Here is an 18187-nt window from a genome sequence, read left to right on the forward strand (position 1 = left end):
TTTCTATCTAATCTGTATTTGTTCCAGGGAAGCAGAACCATTGCAGAAAAACACATAATTATGCGATTGCTCTCACATCAAATGTGAACCCTGCATGAGACTGGATGTACACCAAGTCGGCCTTTAGTGCTGCTTAGTAAGCATGCTAGTAGTCCAGTCAGCCTTTCTCTCTCCAAGATGACAAACACCTTCTTATGGCTCCAAACACTTCCTATGTTTCCTACTCCAGTGCCTCTCTCAATGTAAGTCCAGCCAAAGCCAGAGCAGTGCTTGTCTATATCTCTGTCACAGAGCACCTGTCAGAGTCCTTGCACACTGTAAGCTCTGCACACCTACTAGTGGCCAATTAGTCAGGGTTTCACTCTTTTGTTATTCCCAATTCTTATTAAATGTCCTGTAAATATTTGCTGAGTAACTGAACTCAAGACTTGGAATAATTTATAATCAATGAATGGCATGAGCCTCCATTTCCTTTTTGACTCAGATTTGCCTTGTCATGACTCTAATCTTGGTTCTAAGGTGGAGTTTTTTCTATCATTCTCTGCATCTCCTTTCTAAGGGAGGAGTGGTCAGCGAGAAAGCAGGAAACAAGAGGAAAGGATGAGGCAGGCTAGGAAAACTGAATTGGACAATGTAGAGTGGCGATATAAAACAAGAGTAAATTTCCTTTCTGTTTTAAAGCCCTCAGACTTCAAAGGTGGCTCGTTTGGAGTGTCCTCAAAGCATATGAAATTGCCTGGACTCACATTTTCTTTGTATTTTATCTGCAAATTCTTGGGCGGAGCAGCAAGGAGGACCGAAACCAGAGTAATCTAGGTTTCTCATTAACTACAATATCTGCAGAAACTGATTGCTCAATGCCCCTGTATTGATGTATGTGGAGAGAGTAATCCAAGTTCTGGAGTCCTCCCAATCCTAGGGACTTGTTATCCACAAGCATAGTCAGCAGAGAATTCAAGACTGTTCATGCAAGCCAGAATAACAGAAAGTATTTTCCTAATTCTACAAGCTTGGCCAGATGACAGCAGTAATAAATGGATGCTTTTGATGACATATCAAGAATTTATATAAAGAAAGGCCAAGGATTTTATGAAGATATAATATACAGTTCTCTCACAGCTGCCATATTGTCATGCTGACCTAGTCATAGCTGAAAATCATCAACATATCATATTCCCTTGGCCCAGCTACACTACCCAGTAAAGTTGCTGCCTACCACCTCTGAGATTCCATAAGTCTTTTCTGACTCTCAGAGAGCCAACACATCACAGCTGTGCTGTGGTCATCTCAGCATCTGACATGAATCTAAAGTTGTAATTCATCTAGCTAAATGCATGTGCTTCAGAAGGATGGCAGGAAGAGTAAAATCAGAGCCATATTTTACTGCCACTCTGGGTATAAGCAGAATGCCTTCTACAAAGAAAGTTTTCAGACTGGTTATGACATTCAGGTGGCAGCAACCATGGAAAACTGGGCTCAGAATCAAACCAGAAGTTAAAACAGACCTTTGAGTATGATAATAGTTCTCATTAGAAGTCAAGCAGATGAGTCTTAAGCCTAAAATAAGCACATAGCATTTTAGTAGCTGGATGTTTCAAAGGTCAATAGGCAGCACCATATGGTGCCATGATGTGTATGCATGTGTGTGTGTGCACGTGTATGGACACATGTACACAGGCCTGCATGCCTTAAGACAGCAAAGCACATTTGTCTCCTCTTGTCCATTTGCTTGGACAGCAGTAAACAGTCTAAAGAGGCTTAAAGATATGGACTGCAGGATAGATTTGACCTATGGGCAAAGCATTTGCCCAGAGATTTACATGCTTTGTTAAAGCATCTCTGAGCTTCCCTCACTGTTCAATAGCATTTAGTGCAGGTGGCAGGGGTCCACCTAGATCATTCCTGCTTGCAAGTCACAAAGGGCAATATGACTTAAATATGTGTAGGCGCCAATGGCCTCTCTGCTTCACACACTGTACACTTTCCTCAACTGTTCTGCTTGTTGTTTCTCAGCTGCCCACAATAGTGACAATTTATACCAATGTTTTGGTTTTGGACTTTATGTTTGTTTTTCTGAAGAATTAATTGCAGTTTAGAGAGAGCATTGGCCATCATAGATGCAGGGAATGATTGATTTCATCTAAGTTGGAATCCTTGTTCAATAACAGCGAAAGTCATTGCATTGCTCAGCCCGAGGCTGTGGACTGCACAGATTGAGTGAATACACGAGAGCCACCATTTGGGGAAATGAAAACCATTCTCATGATAAAGAAGGCAAGGGTTGCTTTCTCTTATCCTCACTTGATTTCAGCATTTTTCTTTCTTTCTTTGAATACTACCTACCCAGCTCCATGCTCTAACAAGTATTTTTTATGTCTACTCCTACTTATCAGAATAAGGTCATGTATTGCATCAGTAAGAATTAGTTCTTAACAGCGCTAACTACCTTTTAAAGAAACTTCAAAAGGGAGATGATTAAATTAATTTCTCTGATGGTGTATGTTAAAACCTGTAAGATCTGTATAAAGAAGAGAATTCAGAAAGACAAGGTAGTGTCAGCATTCTCCAGCTTAGGCCACATCTCCCCAGGGAAGAAAGGATTATGTTTAAGATGCATTCTGTTCTTATGTAATAAAATCTATTTAAACAAATCTTTAAGAACGTGATTAGAGTCTTGAAAAGTTACATCTAATTGGGCAACAATCTCCAGAAATATTTAATGGTATAAAAATAGACTACATTAAATTATTTTATTAATTAGTTATTTAAGAGGAAAAGTAGTAAATGCACATCTCCCTCCTGAGCTGCATAAGCAGTTCGAATCACTTCATGGGATCTAAATAGATCTCACCAAGAGTTTGAAAAAACTGGTTTTAGATGTCAGAACAATATTGAAATGGTAAGTGGAATGAGACTAGGTTCCAGATTTAATCATTTAATAAGTAAAAAGCAAAACAACATTCACTGTTAAACAGACCCAAGGAAATCTACGCCCATTTGCCCTTGTTTGGTGAGAAGGCTTGCTAACAAATCTATGCAAATTGTACCTGGAGCACACAAGAAGACCCAAGGAGCCATGGAGTAGAAAGCCTATCGATTCCTGTCTTATATTAACAGTATACAGAGCCGATTCTCCATCCAGACATAGCTGCCTGCATCCTGACACATTACCAGAGTGATTGGTGTGACAAAAATCCTAAACTGGTCCCTACCTTAGCAACCACTTTACTGATGGAAGCGATGATGAAAGATCAGGAAGAACAGCATCAATAGGCCATAAGCATCTTAGAGATATAAATTACAACTAAGGCCTCTCTGTGCCTACCACAAATATCACTTGCTTGTTTTTGGATGAGCCTCAGGATAAGGGGTGGTTATACTCAAGGGAAAGCCTTCTTGCCCAAAGTTAAGATTTATTGTAATGAATGCTCCATGAGGGCAAAGATTTGATCTGTTTCTGTTTTTCCTTTTTCACTGCTAAATATGTAAGGACAAACATGTGGAGGTGCTTGATGGTAAAGTTACCTACGCATGTTGTTTTGAAGTGGGTGTAATACATCCTCCCACCTGTCTATTGGCATAGTCTCCTCACTAGTGTTTTTGCTTTTATTCTCTTTCCACACCCTTTTATCTAGTCTCCAAGCAACACCATATCATTTTTTTTTCAAAGAATGCACTGCTTAATAGCCCCTATTGACCCAGCTATGCTTACCACGTGATTTCTACACTCCAGCCACACCAGTTCAATCCTTTACATGGCCAGTGCATTTTATCTTTCAGCTTTTGAAAATAGTTTTATTTTCTGCTTGAAATGTCCTGCCTAATTCATATTGCTGGCCAATGTTTCTCTGCTGGTTGGAGTATCATCTCCATACATCAAAAAGTGGTGAGTGAGATTCCCGGTCAGAGCACATACCCAGGTCGTGTTTGACCCCTTGTCGGTGCTTATGGAAGGCAAACAATGTTTCTCACTCACATTGATGTTTTTCTCTCACTCTCTCTCCCTCATCCTTCCTCTCTAAAATCTATGATAACATCTCCTCAGGTGAGAATTAAAAACAAAGGAACAACAATAGCAATCGGCACTTTTATATTTATTCAGCACCATTCTAAATGTTTTACGTACATTAACTCATTTAATACTAATAACAAACCGACAAGTAGATGCTTTAGTTATCAACCTCATTTTCAGATGAAGAACTAAGGCACAGAGAGGCTGAGAAAACTGCCTAAGGTCAGGCACTAGTAAGTAATGAAAATACATTTGATCCCATATCTGAAGTTCATTATTTTAACCATTTCACTCTTCTCTCTCAGAAAATGTCAACCCAGTTACCATCTTTCATATTACCCTATTTTAATGTTCTTAATAACACCTTTCACTACCTGATACTTTTCATATATATTTATTTGTTTATCTATGTATCTATTTCTTTACTTTTATAAATTGTCTATCTCCTTTTACTAATATATAATTTTCTGAGGCCAAAGTTCCCTTCTGCTTTGTTTACTGCAAGGTATCTGGCATCCAGAGCAGTTCCCAGCATCTAGGAAGCACCCCTCAAACATTTGCTGAAGAATTAGTTAGCAACCAGATGATTGCGTGCCTTTCTGGTTGCCAGCTTAGGCCTGCAAGGTGGTGAATTGCATCTGACCATTCATCTTAAGGGGTCAGAGTCCTTAGCCATTAGTTTACCTAGAGGTGATTAAACCTGAGAATTCCCCCAACCCACCTGATGACAGGCTAATTTATAAATCAGAATGGCAATTTATTAATTCAGTGAGAGGAATTCTCCGGGAAGCCAGAAAGCCCAATATCCACCTGTTAGAGAAGCCTCCCCGGAAAAGAAAACTTAGATCAGATGGTTGTTCAGCAACTACAAAATCAAAGCAAAAGAAATTCAAAGACTTTGCAAGATATTTTAATCAAGCAATACCAGCTCAATGAATCATGCTTCCTAAATACCAATAGTCCAGATTTTGTAATCTACAGGGACTCCTATTCTTTCATAAGGACTTGACATTCTCACTCTCCAACTCTCTGGAAATATTGTTTTTTTTCTCCAGCTGATCTCAAGACTGTTTGTTTGTTCCAGTCCTTTCAGTTTTAGAAAAGAAATCTACTTCTAAAGCCAGTTCCAAGAGGCACTCAACTCCACTCTGCATGGGTCCTCACACTAGATCCTTTTCCTGTGATCCCCTAATGTAACCCAGTTCCTAAGTGACTCAATTCAGAGTCTCAAGATAGAATCTGTGTGGCTCAAACAAGTTCAGAGGTCATGTTGGGGCCAAGATTTTTATAATTGGTCTAATTATTTCCATGAAGATCAGAGTATAGAAGGAGACAAAGAACTGTACAAGAAAGTCAGCTTTGGGGAATGAGAGAGATTCTCATGGAAAAGAACATGTTGGGAGAAGCAATGATTGGCATATTTAACGTGCATCTAAATATGCTCCTTACCCTTAGATTGTTCATTTCAAAATAAAAAATTGCCTTTACACTTACTGTAGCCTTTTGGTTTACATCTATAACCCCACTTACAGTGGCAGTAGAGCATAGTAAATAAGAGGACATTTTATGAAGTAACATACCCAAGGTTTAATTTCCAAACCCCATATTTACTACATTAACTCTACTCATTCAATTTCTTTGTAATTATTTTATCTACCACATAAGTGTTGTCATGAGGATTAAATGTAGTAATATTTACAAACTCCTTAGCATAGTGCCTGGCACATATTAAACACAATAAGTATTAGACATCATAGAAATTGTTATTATTTAGCCAATGAAAGAGGCTTTGGCCATGTCCAGTCATACAAATACTTCCAAATACACTGAATCATAAAAAATGTTTTCTATCTTTGGAAAGAAAAATAAATTCTCAAGAGGATGTTACTGATAAGGGCCAGAGTAAAGTCTCCTTGCAATTCTACCTCCTAAGCAATAAGAGGCTTTGTCCGCACTGCTGGCCAAGTATGTTGCAAGAATGCCAAGTGACTAGAACATTACTTTCCAAGGTTAATACAAGGCCTCTAGGGACATAATTAAAAATAACATTTTCATAGCTGAACAAGATTCGGAAATACTGTCAGCCCTTTTGGAAAGGCACAATGCAATGTGGCATATTAAGAGCAAATAATCTTTCATTAAAGAATTATATTTAATTGCTTTATTGACCAGTCTTATATGACAAAAACTATCAGCCCTCCTATGGACCCTTTTTTGTTGTTTATTATATTAAACAACAATAATGCAATAACAATAACATTATCACAAAAATAATGTTCTGGCAGAGTATTAGGCAGAGGTTCTAGGGTAACTGGTCGCTTCCTCCTCTTCACTTTGAAATACTTACAAAAACTGAAAAATAACTCCACAGATCACCTGACAAATGTAATTATTTCTGTCTCTTCCTTCTTGCCATCAACTGCAAGTTCGTCATTACTGCAGTAAGCAGAATAATGACCCCTCTGCCCTAGGAAGGTTTCCATGCCACAGTCCTCAGAACCAGGGAATATGTTACCTTAAATGACCAATGGAATTTTGCCAATGTGGTGAAGGGTAAGGACTCAGATGGGAAGATATTCCTGAATTATCAGGTGGGCTCAGTGTAATTCTATGAATTATTAAAAGAAGATCCTTTCCTGGCTGAAATATACAAACATGAAAGAAGGATCAGAGAGATGCCACTGGACAAGGACATGATCTGCCTTTGTTGACTTTGAAGGTGGAGGAAGGAGACAATTAGCCAAGAAATGCAGCAGCTTTTAGAAACTGGAAATGGCCTTTTGCTCAGAGCCAACAAGAACACAGAGACCTAAATCCTCCTACACAAGGAAGTGAAAGCCAATAACACAAAAGAGCAAACTAATAATCACCCTCCAGAGCCAACAGAAAGGAACATTGTCTGATGACCCCTTAATTTTGGTCTAGTGAGACCTATATCCAACTTCTAGCATGCACGTAGATTAAAAAATACAAAAAGGTATTACAGCAAAATAGTAACATAATAAATTTTTTGTTTTAAGCTTCTCACTTTGTGATGATTTTTTACAGGAGCAACAGGAAATGAGTACAATCATCATCTTACAAATAACATTTTTGATCCTTTAATGTGTGCCAGATTCAACTCTCTACACTTAGCATATGCATGTATTAATTTACTTATCCATTAATCAATCCATTAATTCTCACAACTACCCTAAGAGGCAGGTACTATTATTATTCCCATTTATGGAGTGGAAACTGAGGCAATGAGAGTGTAGGAGACTTACCCAACCCAGGGTCATATAGTAAGTGACAGCATTGGAATTCAAATGCAGGCCAAGTGTTTCTAGACTCCGGACTCTGATTCCAGAGGACACCAGCTCAGTGAGTATCATTTTCCAGGAAAGAATCATCTAGATAATAGTGACTCTTCTATTAAAATTAAATTATAAATATTTATATTTATATTTAATTTAGAATCCAAAATTTATACTGCCATTCATAAGATGCAATTATTGGGCCCAAGGTGAACACGAATTGTCCTAATTTTATTGGATTAACTTCAATTATATGCAAGCCCACAAATTTATGCTTTCAATTAGTTGTAAACCTTGATTGTTCAAGGAATATTGTCCACACTCTTTTGAAACCTTCATCTATCATTGGCAAAATATTGAACATCTGAGTCTTCCATTTATAATTCTCTACTATTAATACAGGCAACTTATTAATTAATTAAATATGAGCCTATTATGTGTTCAGTATTGTATGTAACAGAAATGTAAAAGGAGTATGTAAGGTGAAGCCTTGGGTCTCATAATCTGTAATAGTTTAAGAAAATAAAGCATTCATATCAGACGCAATTTCTATTAAATTCTTACTTTTCAGTAATATCTCCACTTCCCCACCAGGAACAAGATTATTTAAATATTCCATAGTTTAGAAGTGAACAAACTAGAAGACAATTAATATATTGTAATATGTCCTAAATCTCTTTTCTAAACCTTTGTAGTAAAATTTATGTAATCTAGGATTGGAAGTCAGAGTTACATGGTTGAAAACACACACACACACAGAGTCACATAACACAAATACACATATACATTCCTCTCACGGGGAGAAAAACCTTTCCTTTCTTTCCTTCTAGAATCTTTGGTCTATTTGTTAATTAAATTGACATAAAACAGATTAACAGGAGAAATACTAATATTATATGTATGGGACCTTATAAAAATAGAAGCCTGCCCAGCTGATATGGCTCATTGGTTGAGTGTCGACCCAAGAACCGAGAGGTCACTGGTTTGATTACCATCAGGGCACAGACCCAGGTTAGAGCCTCAATCCACAGTAGGGGGTGTGCAGTAGATACCCAATGGGATTGCATGTCTCTATCATTCTATCTCTCTCACTTCCTTTATCTCTAAAAATTAATAAAAACATATTTTAAAAAATAAGTGGCTAAAAGAAGTAACCAAAGCAGGCAGCTTTTATGCCTCTTGGACAAGGAAACAATAAATTTGTGAAGAATTGACAAGACAAGTGATGGAGTGGTCTAATATAGTAGGTGTCTTGTAGCACAGTCTCCCCATTCACCTGAACTGGGTGATGTGCCCCCCTCCTACCATGTGAGCTGTGTAAACCCTCCTGTTGTAGTTGGGCCTTGATTGCTGTTGGCACATCAGTGGGAGGGATTTACTCTAAGGTTGATTGGCTGTGAAGAGTGGCTGTGATGACAATGAAGGATCAGCTGTACAGAGGTCCACTCCACGAAGCTGGACTTACTTCAAGGGGGCTCTGTTGCCAGCTGAACCCTCCTGTTGAGTATGTTGCTTGTGTGGGTGGTTGGGTGATGTTTCAATGTGGCCTGAATTTTCCACTGGGTGCCCAGACTCTGGGACCTCTCAGGAGGTGTGGGCCAAGGGCAGTGGCCATCTGTGTTCTTCCCATTAACACCCAGAACGAGCTATAAAGTCACCTGCCAGATGCTGCTTATTTGAGAGACTTTAGAAAAATCTGAAGCAGGAGCCAAGCCACTGGAAACTGCTTGGATGGGCATAAAAGTTGAGTGGGGTATCAGGGAATCACCAAGCCTGGGCAACAGTAATATCTAGGTTAATGGAGACTCAGATATGGTGGACCCTGCAAGTTCTATGCCAGGAGGGCTCAGCAAAGGAACAATGACCTCTGCCAGCACTTCTGTGGAAGAAAGCTACCCCAGCTCTCTCCCTGATGCCAGATAGTTCAGGTCCTACTTGTATGACCCTGGTCCCTTTCAAGCTGCTGCCCCAGCCCTAGACCTCAGAGAGAATGAGTCTGAATAGGACCCTTTAAGAGGAACTGCCTGGGACTCCAGCAGCCTCCATCTCACTCAGCCACTATTACCTGCTGATTTTCACAGCCAGAAGCTATGAGAATTTATTTTTCTGGCACTGGAATCCCAGGCTTTGGGGCCTTGTGTGGGGCTTGGATGCCTGCTCCTCAGGGGGAACTCTGCAGCCCAGATATCCCTCCTGATTTTTTCCCACCACTCATTGGTGTGGGACCAGCTTGTCTTGAATCTCTGTCTTCCAACCAGTCTGGATGGGGCTTCTTATTTACATCTTTAGTTGTAGGACCTTCATTCAGCTAGATTTCAGGTGGTTCTGAATGATGGTTTTTCTGTAGTTTTGTTGTATTTTTGATGTGGTTGTGGGAGGATGCAAGTACTGCATTTACCTACTCAGCCATCTTGGTTGGTTGTTTGGAGCTCACAGAGTTTTAAATAATGAGTTTCTTAATAAGTGTTAAAATTAGGTAGTTTTTTAAAAGGTTTTAGTATACTTTATTTCTTCAATCATGCCATATTTTAATTGGGCACAGTGCTTTTATTTGGTATCAAATATGAGTTGGTTTTGAACAGTTTGGTATTACAACAGCTGGGATAATTACTAATCTTTCCACTCCTTTGGGGTAACTCTGCCAATAGAGGACAAGTTGCGTTCTATTTCAATTTGTGTTACTGTTTATGCCCATAGAACAACACAGAAAGTGGCTCAACTAGCTAATACAGCATTATCATAGTTGTCATGGAACATATTTATTACATATTTTTTGATAAATACATACATATGTACATAGGACAAATATATTTACTATATATATGTATGTATGTGTATAATTTATGAGTTTCATTTCATGTCTGTAAGAGTGAAAAGACATTTTTTAAAAGGTAAAATATAGAAATCACTCAGAACATGGAACAATAAAAGGTAGGTTAAAATAATGTAAACCTGGTTCATGTAGGTAGGCAAAAGATAAAAAAGAAATGTTTTAGTGTTTTATTTATATTTTTATAATTAAACCAAATTATTAAACCAAAATTATGAAAATGTAGCATACTTTTATTGCAAACTGAATGCTTATTTTTTCACTAAGCTAGAATGAAAACAAATACCAATGGGAAATGCAATACTCTACAGCTTCAGTTATAAGTTTCCACACTGAATTGAACAAGAATGCCTCCCTTAGGTAATAAAAATGGCTCCAAGTGCTGTGTTTCATCTTCATTTTTTTACAATAAGTTGATTGATCACCAATTATACAAAAAGTCATAAGGAAGACCTTATAACTTGATTAAATCTGATTGAATTCTCATCTATCCTTGTATTTATTCCCAGGTAATTCCAAATTTATTAACAGGGTGTTAATCACAGTGGCATTTGGGAGAAAAGAAAAATCATGCAGCCACTTTGGTATAGATGTATTCTAAGAGCTGACTTTATCATTAAAGAAGTATAAAGCTTGAGGAATCCATAAGAGGACAGTAAGAACATTTGTTTCTTCAGTATCAATTTGATTCATCAATAAAGGAAAGTAAACTATAGAAACCACAGATGCTAAGTGGATGTTCATAATAAAAACGTGAGAGTTGTCATTTGTTGATTTGTTGATGATAGCCATTCTGACAGGTGTGAGATGGTACCGCATTGTCATTTTGATTTGCATCTCTCAGATGATTAGTGACTTTGAGAATGTTTTCATATGTCTCTTGGCCTTCCTTATGTCCTCTTTCAAAAAGTATCTATTTAGGCCCGTTGCCCATTTTTTGATTGGGTTGTTTATCTTCTTTTTGTTAAGTTGTATGAGTTCCCTAAAATTTTGAAGATTAAACTCTTATCGGTGATAACATTGGAAAATATGTTCTCCCATGCAGTGGGCTTTCTTGTTGTTTTGTTGATGGTTTCTTTTGCTGTGCAGAAGCTTTTTATTTTGGTGTAGTCCCATTTGTTTATTTTCTCCTTAGTCTCCATTACCCTAGAAGCTGTATCAGTGAAGATATTGCTTCAGCATATGTCTGAGATTTTGCTGCCTGTGGATTACTCTAATATTTTCATGGTTTCCCATCTTATGTTTAAGTCGCTTACCCATTTTGAGTTTATTTTTGTGTATAGTGTAAGTTTGTGGTCTAGTTTCATTTTTTTTGCATGTATCTGTCCAATTTTCCTAACACCACTTATTGAAGAGACTACCTTGACTCCATTGTGTGTTCTTGCCTCCTTTGTCAAATATTAATTGAGCATAGTAGTTTGGGTCAATTTCTGGGTTCTCTATTGTATTCCATTGATCTATATATATGTTCTTATGCCAGTACCAGGCTTTTTTGAGAACAATGGCTTTGTAATACAGCTTGATATCTGGTATTGAGATCCCACCAACTTTGTTCTTCTTTCTCAGGATTGCTGCACCTGTTCAAACAGGATATCAGGTGATCTCAGACTTCATTTTAAGATCTAATCTTGTTACAGCTGTTGCTTAATGTTGTGTCCTGAAAATATAACTGCTATTCTTTAAATAAGTTATCTACTTTATTTTTATTATTTGAAATAATAACCTCATACACATATGCTTTTGCCACAATTTTAATTTGGTTCATACCACACCCCTGTGATACAGACTATTGTATGATAGGTATTTCCAGTTTACATTAAGAAAAACAAGGCTCAGAATGAAAAGTCACCTGAAAGAGCTGGATTAATACCCAAGTGTTTGCAGTGAAACTTATATTATTTCTAATACTAGAGGCCTGGTGCACAAATTCATGCACAGGTGGGGTCTAGCCGGCCTGCCCGGATCAGGGCCGATTGGGCTGGGTCGACTGAGGAGAGGGTATGCGAGAGGTTGGCCAGCCAACCCTGCCCTGATTGGGGTGTGTGGGGCCGATCAGGGGTGGGGTAGGCTTGGGAGAGAGGTCCCGGGTAGTTGGCAGGCCGGCCCCACACCCTGGTCAAACTCCAGCTGAACTCCCAGTTGAGATGACAATTTGCATATTACCCTTTTATTATATAGGATACCATACTGATTATTTTTAATAATAAATCATAATTATTTTATCTCTTCAAAATAAAAAATCTAATGCAATTTATTATTAATAATACATTATTATTAATAAAAATATATTGCATATATTTAAAATTAATTTTAGATTGTTTAAAACAATAGAGTAACAGAATATATTGCATATTAAAATTGTATCAATATATCCTCTTTGAAATTGAAAATCTAATGTAATTTATTATTAATGCATTATTATTAACTTTATTAATAAAAAAAGTTTAATATATATTTAAAATCAATTTTAGATTATTTGAAACAATAGAGTAACAGTATATATTGCATATTAAAATTGTATCCATATTTTTACCATCAGACATACAAAATTATTGCATCTATTAATTAGTTACCCTATTTCAAATCTACCCCCTCTTCTCGCAAGAAATGCATATATGAACACATTTCTGTCAATAGTGAGATTAACAATTCATAAAATAAAATGACACATTTATGAGCAATATCAGATTCTACCCAATAATATTCACAGAATAATTGGTGTACAGGTTAAATGTCAGACTTAACTATAACTACGCTTTTTCCTTAGTGCAAGATAAATATTTCCCTATGAAAAGGATACAGCATCAAGAATCTAGGACAAGTAACAAGCTAACAGGCAGGAAGTTCTTCAGCCGTAAAAGGCAGCTCAGAATTTACCATCAATAAAGGATGAGCTTATTTGTCAGCAAGTACACTCTCACAGCGACATGTGCTAGGCTCTCACCTAGCTTTCCCAAGTAGGAAGAAATACTTTATTCTTTTGTCAGGAGAGATCCATTGTCATTTTCCTTTCCTTGTATTTTTAACACAACTGTAAGAGAGTTACCACAAAAAAAGTCTTCCTTCACTACACCATCACTTTATTAACTGAAACTTCAAATTTAAGAAAAAAATCACCACATTGTTTTTTTAACCTCCCAGAAGTTCTAGTCCAACAAAGTCAGATTTGGTAAGACATCACCAAAGGCCTCACTGTGTAGCTGTTGCTAGAAGCAATCTTTGCATGAAATAGATGAGGGGATAATCATTGGAAATAATGTCTAAGATTCCATGTTTATTTTTTATTAGTTGAATAAAATTTCTCAGGATTTATATATTTAAAGCATACGTAGAAAGAAAAAGAAAGAAAATGAGGAGAAAATATTCCTTAGAAAAAGTTTTATCAGGGAAAAAAAGAGAGGCAGTTTGGCTTCCCAACTGTAACTCAATCTTACAGGCCCTCATAGCACTAGATTCTCTCCATTAGAAGATAGCAGCTACAAAAATCCACTTATAAAATTTTTCCTTCTAATTGCTTACTTGGAGCTCTTCAGTGGAATTTGAGTTCATTCATAATGCACAGCTGGCTTTGTTTTCTGCTATACTTTCTCAATCTGGACTATCAGAATAATTGCTTCCCTTCTCTACCGTAGGTTGATATCATAGACCTGATTTAAAATCCCGGAGAGAACCTGGCAGAATGAGAAAAAAATGATATTCTATTCAATTTAATGTTTCCCAACAAATAGGTGTCCTTATGAGCCTTTAAATCAGAAAACAGATAATGAAGAGTTCACATCTACACTAATAAAAGAGAAACATGGTAATTGGCGTACGACCGCTACCCTTCCCATTGGCTATCAGCGTATCCTTATGCAAATTAACTGTTCAGCCAAGATGGCGGCCGGCAGCCAGGCAGCTGGAAGCAAACATGAGGCTTGCTTGCTCCAGTGACTGCAGACTCCAACGTTCCCCGCCTGCGCTGCCGGCCTCTGAGCTGGCAGTTTGAAACATTCTAACAAATATAGGCCGGGACCTCAGACCTGAAGTTATACATTGTTTCGATTATAGAACCAAAACAAACCAGATACAAAGCCTCAGAGCTAGAGCCAGAGCTAAAGCTGGCCCAGAATAAAATAAATAAAAGGAGTGGTTGGGAGCTTCAATCAACAACCGCCAGCCTGAAAGCAACCCTCAGCCCCTCACCCAGACTGGCCAGGCACCCCAGTGGGGACCCCCACCCTGAAGGGTGTGTGACCAGCTGCAAACAGCCATCATCCCCTCACCCAGGCTGGCCAGGCACCCCAGTGGGGACCCCCACCCTGATCCAGGACACCCTTCAGGGCAAACCAGCCGGCCCCCAGGCCTCTATCCTATATAGTAAAAGGGTAATATGCCTCCCAGCACCGGGATCAGCGGAGCCGTGAGGCCTCCTGGCACCGGATCAGCGTGACAGGGGGCCGAGCCCAAACCCCCTGATCTCCCTGCAGCTCTGTGTGTGACAGGGGGCTGGGCCACAACCTCCCCATCGGCCCTGCCCTGCGTGTGACAGTGGCTGCGCCCCAACCCCCTGATCGGCCCTGCTCTGTGGGTGATAGAGGGCGGGGCCCCACCCCTCACCCCCACGGGCCCTGCTCTGTGTGTGACAGGGGGTGGCGCCGCAACCTCCCCATCGACCCTGCCTTGAGTGTGACAGGGGGTGGTACCCCAACCCCCCAATCAGCCCTACCCTGAGCGTGACTGAGGGTGGCATCGCAACCTCCCAATCCGCCCTGCTCTGTGCATGCCAGGGGGCGGCGCCCCAACTCCCCAATCGGCCCTGCTCTGAGCCCGACCAGGGGCTGCACCTAGGGATTGGGCCTGCCCTCTGCCACCTGGGAGCAGGCCTAAGCCAGCAGGTCGTTATCTCCCGAGGGGTCCCAGACTGCGAGAGGGCACAGGCCCCCCCTTCCCAACCCCCGAGTGCACAAATTTTTGTGCACTGGGCCTCTAGTAACAGCATAAAATCCCAAGTGGCAAACCACAAAGTGAGGTTATTACACTGCAAAGAGTATTTGCTGCTATTGAGAACAAATACCTTTTACCACTTCTAAGTTCGAGAAAGCAGGTGTAATCTTCACAAACACTGTGTTTGGCTTAATGGAAATTTAATTTGCTTGGGTTTCCTGGTGGTCACCGTGAGACTGTCAGGCCCAGAAAAATTCAGAGTAAAAGGTGAATGGAAACTTTAAAAATGGAAGAATTTCTTTTCTCTTCATTTCTGCTATATATTCAAGCCCTTTGGGGTTCTTTCCAACTCACAAACAATTCACTTATTCATCCATCATAATTCCAAAATATTATCTAGTTCATTCTATAAGCAATAGTATAGAAAACACTGTCAGACACTGTTTTTGAGGCAGTTGATGTAAAGATGATAAAAACCCAGTGCTTTTTCTTCAGTCAGCGTGACATCAAGGATGTACAGTCGATGTACAGCGTATACTTGACAGTTTAACACCAGATGATACAGGTGTACTGAGAGGGCCACCTCTCAGCCACTGGGAGAGTGAGAAGGAAGGCTTCCAGGTAGGAGCTCACACCTGAGTCAAGTCCTGAGGGATCCTTAGGAATTCAGTGAATCAGACAAATGAAGGAGGGAGGGATGTACCAGGCATAGAGGCAACAAAAATAATGATGTGAGGTGATTGATGTGTTAATGAACCTTATTGGGATAATCATTTCACAATATACAGATATCAAATCATCATATTGTACAATTTAAATTCACACAGTTATCTGTCAATTATTTCTCAATAGAACTGAAAAAATAAAATAAAAAAGAGTAGTAAAGCCAAAAATCTGCAGGAAATGGTAATTTCTTAACAGATCATATTTCCTCTCCTTTTATTTTTAAAGAAAATATAAAAGCACTTTTTCTGTGAGGGAGTCTATCAGAATTGAAATCAGCATAATGTTAACAGTGGGTGTTCTGAGAAGAGAGAATGGCTTACAACAGAGGAAGACAAGAGGTAGCAAAGCCTGCTGATATTAATACTAATAAAAACACAAATAATAATTTGCATGTAGTGAGTATTTACTCCACTGTTAAAATGCTTTAGAAATATTAAAATAAGCATCCTCAGTAAGCTCCAGTATCACCAAAGCATAGAAACCAAGTGTGTGAAGTGGCATGGGAAGAAACAGGAATATGCTATTGAAGAGGAATATGAATAAACTTTTATTTCCAAACTAGTGGCCTGATAAAAGAAACTCATGCAAGAGTAGGCCTTTCTTCCTCCTGTTGCCAGCACCAACTTCCCTCTGGCACCCGGGACCCGGGCTTCCCTCTCAGCCCTGACTTCATCTGGTAGGTCATCCAGAAGGATGTCTGGTCTAATTAGCATATTACGCTTTTATTATTACAAATTACACCAACTATATGAGGGCATCCGGATCAGGAGGATGGCAACAACACAATAAACAACATTCACTGGGTGTTTAACATGTGCTGGGTAATAAGAAAAGTAACTACAATAATTAACTTACTGTTAACCATAGGCATAGGCAGTATTCTAAACCATATATAGAATTTCATTTACAGATGAGGAAACAGATACAGGTGGGCTCAGAAAACTGTCGAGGTCAGGTCAGTTGCCCAATGGTGGAACATGGATTTAAATCCAGATTTTCTGACTTCTGAGCACATATTCTTACATCTCTATTCTTGTTATCTTTTGTTTTGTTTTAATAATGGTTGAGACTTGACCTGTCAAAATGATAAAACACAAGGAAATCATGAGAATATGATGACCATAGAGAAGAAATACACAATAACTAATAACACAATGTTGTCTAGAAATGAGGAAACATTATTCACAACTAAGGAGACAAAAAGAAGCTGATGTGCCCAAGTTCACTGTGGACAGTTTGCATCTGGTGGCTTCTGTTTTCTATTTCTAAATTTTTAAGTTTGTTTTAAAATTCAAGTTTACAAATTATATTATATGTTTCATGTATACAACATAATTATTTGACATTTATATACCTTAGAATAGGGGTCCTCAAACTACGGCCCGCGGGCCACATGCAAATACAAATATTGTATTTGTTCGCGTTTTGTTTTTTTACTTCAAAATAAGATATGTGCAGTGTGCATAGGAATTTGTTCATAGTTTTTTTTTAAACTATAGTCCGGCCCTCCAACGGTCTGAGGGACAGTGAACTGGCCCCCTGTTTAAAAAGTTTGAGGACCCCTGCCTTAGAAAGTGATCACCGTTATGTCTAGTACCCATCAGTCACCGTACACTACTATTAGGCTATTATTGACTACTAAAGGGCCAATGCATGAAACTCATGCAAGGAGCTCAGCCCTCACAGCCGCAGGGGCTTGCCTTGGCCCTCGCAGCCCAGGCTTCATCCAGAAGGTCGTCCAGAAGGTCCTTCGGCTGTCTGGTCTAATTAGCATATTACACTTTTATGATTATAGATAATTCCTATGCAATACATTATATCCCTCTGACTATTTTATAACAAGTAGTTTTTCCTTTCACTCCCTACCCCTGTTATGTGGCAACAAGCAGTTTGTTCTCTTTATCTATATATTTGTTTCTATATGTGTTTGTTTTATTTTCTAGATTCTACATATAAGTGAAATCATACAGTATTTGTCCTTATTGGTTGACTTATTTTACTTAGCATGATATTCTCTATGTCCATCCATGTTGTTACAAATGGCAAGATGTCATTCTTTCTTTTATGGCTAAAATTCCATTGTATATATCTACCACCTCTTCTTTATCTATCATCTAGAGGTCCGGTGCACGGATTTGTGCACTGCTGGGGTCCCTCGGCCTGGCCTGCACCCTCTTGCAATCTGGGACCCCTCGAGGGATATTGGAGAGCCAGTTTTGGCCTGATCCCCACAGGCCAGGCAGAGGGACCCCACCTGTGCATGAATCTGTGCACTGAGCCTCTGGTATGCATATAAGATCTTTGGTTAATCTCTTCCTGCCCTCCCCTCTCCCCCCATTCCTTCTGAGTTTCATCAGTCTGTTCCATGTTTCCATGCCTATGTGTTGAACATCTGCC

The sequence above is a fragment of the Myotis lucifugus genome, unplaced genomic scaffold (genome assembly GCF_000147115.1).
Source record: "Myotis lucifugus unplaced genomic scaffold, Myoluc2.0 scaffold_361, whole genome shotgun sequence".
NCBI classification, from domain to species: domain Eukaryota; kingdom Metazoa; phylum Chordata; class Mammalia; order Chiroptera; family Vespertilionidae; genus Myotis; species Myotis lucifugus.